The sequence below is a fragment of the Pipistrellus kuhlii genome, unplaced genomic scaffold (assembly GCF_014108245.1).
Source record: "Pipistrellus kuhlii isolate mPipKuh1 unplaced genomic scaffold, mPipKuh1.p scaffold_m20_p_4, whole genome shotgun sequence".
NCBI lineage: Eukaryota > Metazoa > Chordata > Mammalia > Chiroptera > Vespertilionidae > Pipistrellus > Pipistrellus kuhlii.
The window spans coordinates 51,030,391-51,035,119 of record NW_023425540.1 but is presented as its reverse complement, the minus strand read 5'-3'; the positions used below and the strand labels follow the sequence as shown (position 1 = coordinate 51,035,119).

At 32.4% G+C, this 4,729-nt stretch overlaps 1 pseudogene; it reads left to right on the top strand.

Moving 5' to 3' along the window:
- Nucleotides 1-2,119: 2,119 nt before the first annotated feature.
- On the top strand, nt 2,120-2,876 carry LOC118703114 (annotated as a pseudogene).
- Nucleotides 2,877-4,729: the final 1,853 nt, after the last annotated feature.

Sequence of the window (4,729 nt, the reverse complement as noted above, 5' to 3'; positions counted from 1 at the left end):
AGAAAATGCTAAGTAACTGATTTACTATCTGAAAAGGGATTTACTATCGGGGAAAGGGAGGGAGGAACAGACTGAACATAAACTGCAACTATGGATGAGGACAATGGGGGATGGGGAGGGGGCGGAGGGTGGGGTGGGAACCTGGTGGAGGGGGGAAGAAATGAGAAACCTTTGTAACAATATGAACAATAAAGATTGATTTAAAAATAAATAAATAAATAAATAAATAAAATAAAATTTATGCCAGTAGAAAACATTAAAAACTTGTAGTTTTGCATTGTTTAAAACTATGGAAGAAAGGTAAATGGAAATAAACATGCTTCAGTTAAACTTAATATAAAGGTAATTCTAAGTATATCATTGTGAATGAATTATTTACATTATTATATTTCTATAAATATTACATTACATATTTAAATAGTGTAGAGAGGATTATTTGGCAAGTACTTCAATTACTCCCAGGGAAAAGCAATAGTATTTCACATTGTGGATAATTATTGGTACAATGTGTACTTTATCCCCTTTAATAAGTGCATGTTCCCTTTTTTCACATCTGCACAAGACAGACTAATTAAAATACATTAGCTGCATTATGCAAGGGACATTTGGCTTTTATTAACATTGGACAATAGGAAAGGCAGTTTGCTTTATATAACCATTCATTATTTGATGCACATATACACACACAGATACACAGTCTGTGCATAAAAAGGCAACTATGCGAAATGTGCGAAAGCTTCTCAATTTGGAATTACACTAAGCCTACCTAAAATATATAGAATGTTTTATGCAGAAAAATTCCTTTCTTCTTGGACATTTTAGACAATTGTGTGGTATTCTAATTTAAAATGATTTAAAACTAGAAGCCAGTTTTATAATGGTTATTCCATGGGTGAATTAGACAGTCAAAGCCATCTGGTGTTCATATAGCAGGAACAGAATTCAGAACTCAGTGGAGATTAAAATCACAATGCATATTTGTTTTAAGTTAGACCTTAAAGAAGCAAAACTGAAATCTTAAACTTGATTAATACATTTTGGTGAAAAAGAAGTTTAAACTGTCAATTAAACCTATTTTATATAGAGTAGGAATGCATGTTGATTACTAGTGTGATAAACTAAGGTAACCTTATTCCCCTGTCAGGTGAATACTGCCCATGTATATCAGTTAGCTTTTGCTGCATAACAAACCACTTCATATTTTAGTAGTTTAAATAACAACCACTTATTTAACTCATTCTGTGTTATGGCATTTGTTCTAGCTTTCCTGGGCAAGTTTTCTTGCCTCAATGGGGCTCACTCACATGTCTGAGCTTGACAGTATAGCCAGCCAGGAAGTGGTTACGTGGAATGATTGCAGCTAGAAGAATGTCTCTGTTTTTCCTCATCTCTCTCTTTAGCATGCCAGTTGGAACGTTTCACATGACAGTTGGACAGAGTTGAAATGACTCTGAAGTCCTGAGCCCTAGGCCCAGCATTGGCATGCTGTACCTTATACTAACATTCTATTGGCAAACGAAGTCACATAGCCAGCTCACATTCAAGAAATGGAAAAAGTCGCTTCACTCTTTGATGGGAAGAAATTCAAAGCCACATTAAAAGGGCATGAACATAAGGAAGACTGAAGGATTATAGCTAGTTTTTTCAATTTACTATAGCACACAGAAAATAAGTTTTGTTGGTGAGGTAGTTCTCTTGGTAATAAAATGTCCTAGAGAAACATGAATGTGAGAGAAAATATTTGTCAGTTGCCTCCCATATGTGCCCAACCAGGGATCAAACCCGGGACCATTTTGATATAGGGGAAAATACTCCAACGAACTGAACCATCCCACCAGGGCTAACCTAAAAAAACAAGTATATGCTTTCTGCCCCCCCAAAGTTGATTCCCTTATGAAAACCTAAATTATTATGTATTTTTCATGTGGTGTTTTCTGTAGTATTCTGTTTCTCACATCTGTAGTATTCTTTTCAATTTTACTTCATACTTTAATATACATTCTCTACATCTAAGTCTTCCCTGCCTAAGAGTCATTGCCATGAAAATGCCTTCAATGGTTAGCTACACTTAATAGTTACCTGCATTTGAATTCACTTAAGTATATATTGTCATCACAGCATGATGTCAGTAGCAGCAAAAGTCTTTACAGGGCAAGTTACTGTCACCAGAAGTAGATCATTCTCAGAGAAGAATGAGCAGATTCAATCCAGGAAAAAAATTTACCCACCATATTTATTTCAAATAGCAATGAACAGGTCCATTAAAGAAAAAAAATTGCAGAATGGACATCAAAGTGGGTGGACTGCTAACTCTGATGTGCCTTGCTATATAAATGGAAGACTAGTTTAATCAGATGATTTTTATAAAGTGATATTGCCTTAGAAGCATTTCTGTTCACTCATTTTTGAAGTGGTCAGATATTCAGAAGCTGGGAATTATGTATGTACTGCCATCAACCCTTACTGTGCAGCTGGACATCCTTGCCAAAGAACATAGAACACCATTGTTTATCTGCAAATCAGAAAGCAAAAATGTGTTTGAGGGAGACTCAGTGAAGCCAAAGGAGAATGCCAGATCTCAGTTGTACTTCCAGCAAAGCTGTTCTGGAAAAGAAATAATGAAATGGTACAATTTTACACTGACCATGATAACGCTAGGCTTGTTACTTTGCTGATAAAATGTGTAAACAAGGAAGATGCTGGGTGATGCTACAGCTCCTCCAAACTAATTCTTCCAACTTTCAGCAAAATTTTTAGCATTTAATAGGAAAGGTTTGGTTAAACAAGCTTTTAACCCAGAAAAAGATTTTCAGCATCCAGCAGGTCAATCCTGACTCTATAAAAGGGAAATATTTGTAAAAATTTACCAACATTAGAAAACACACCTGCACTACTAGTAATATGCATATGCATATGCACATATACATATGATATAGCTTATTATACACATTAATATTAAATTTTAATATTATATATATAAATGTATATGTTGATATTTATTTATCTCTTAACTTTGGTACATCCTTGCTACTTCTCTGGCTTGTGAAGCCAGCAGAAAGTCTTGGTTTGTAATTGTAAAACACTATATTAAAATAAGATTTTAATGTTTAAGTCACACACATTTAACAATTGCAGTTTATGAATTAATACCAACCTTTTAAAAACATATTTAATACTGACAATAAAGTTACTAGTATTGCTTTTTAAATACTGTTTAACTCAATTTCTATTATGCAATAACATGGTATAAGTTATATGTGTGTTCCATAATTTTATTTCAAAAGGAAATAGAGTTTCAAATATTTGAAAAAATAGCAGTAAAAAGAACATACATTATTTCTTACACCAAAACAAGTAGCTATTTAAGTGAATTTTTTTAGGAAAAAAACTTCCCTGAAATGAATTATGATTAGTAATTTTAATCTTTTCTATGAGTCTAAACTTTATCTTCTTTCGTCTCTATTTGCAACTTTTCTACTACTTTATTTTCCATAAGACTCATTTTTTAAGCAAAGTATATTTTAGAGGCCCTTATGAATTGTAACTTTTTAAGTTAAGAAAGCTAACAATAAACCTCAGGAGGAGACTCAGTAAAGTCAGTCAATTAGACATCATCTGATTTTTAGATTTGCTGATTCTTAAGAGCTTTTACATCAAAATACTAGCTTTTTTTTCTCTCTTCAAAATATTATATGTGGTTGGCTTGCTAAAGTAAAATATACATACCTTTTCTATAATTTCTAATCCAAAATGAAGCATAACAAACATAACTTACATTTTGGCTGCTAGGATTGAAGGTGAATACCATGTTTTGAGTTATCTTTTTTTTTTTAATTTAATGTGTGGGACATTATTGTGCTTTTCACTTATTATCTTATTTAATTTTCAAAAACTTGCTAGATAAATGTCATCCCCACTTTACAGATGAAAAACTAAAACTTAAAAAACTGAAGTCACTTGTTCAAGAAGATGTATCTATTACTGGAAGTACTAAAATTGTTTCTTACTTGGCATGATTCAAAAATGAATCTTCTGATGTCATGCAGCCTTCGTAAGAGAGAGATTTTTTGATTTTTTATTTGAGTTGTTAAAGTCATATTTTCAAAATATGGTTATAATAGTCAGCTAAAATTCAAAGGGCATTGACAGCCAAGAGATTTATGCAATCTGAGTATTGTAAGTTATATTTCTAAGTAATTTAGGAAGCTATCCACAGTTTCATGAAAGACAAGATAATCTGTTCCATTTCATTTGGGTACAGTACAAAACTAATCAAAGAAGGAGTAATTTTTACTTTAAAGTATTTCTCCCTCATTTTCTCTTCTATATGAAATATGAAATCCTATTTCTCATGCTCAAGTAGATGGAGTTCAAGTAAGGTGAACAAGGTCTGCAGCAGAGACAAGGAGCTTTATTAGATTTTTCAGAGCCTTTGAAAGAATTGTTAAATGTTCCCAAGGTGACCAAAGTCTTCAAAAAAAGATTAAATGGGTGAAGGTTAGCATTATAAAAACCTTCACAAAGATAAATGTTAATTGCTCACTTTCAACTAATAGTTCAATCTAACTAAAACCTGAATTTCAAAATTAGTTTAAAAGTTAAGGTATTATATAAGTCTCTAAAAGAATGTGGCCAAATTAATTTGAACCAATATAAGTTTATGGTTGGTTCACTATATCCGTTACTTCCTTATATAGTTGGCCTTCTAGAGTATTATTTGAAAAAAAAA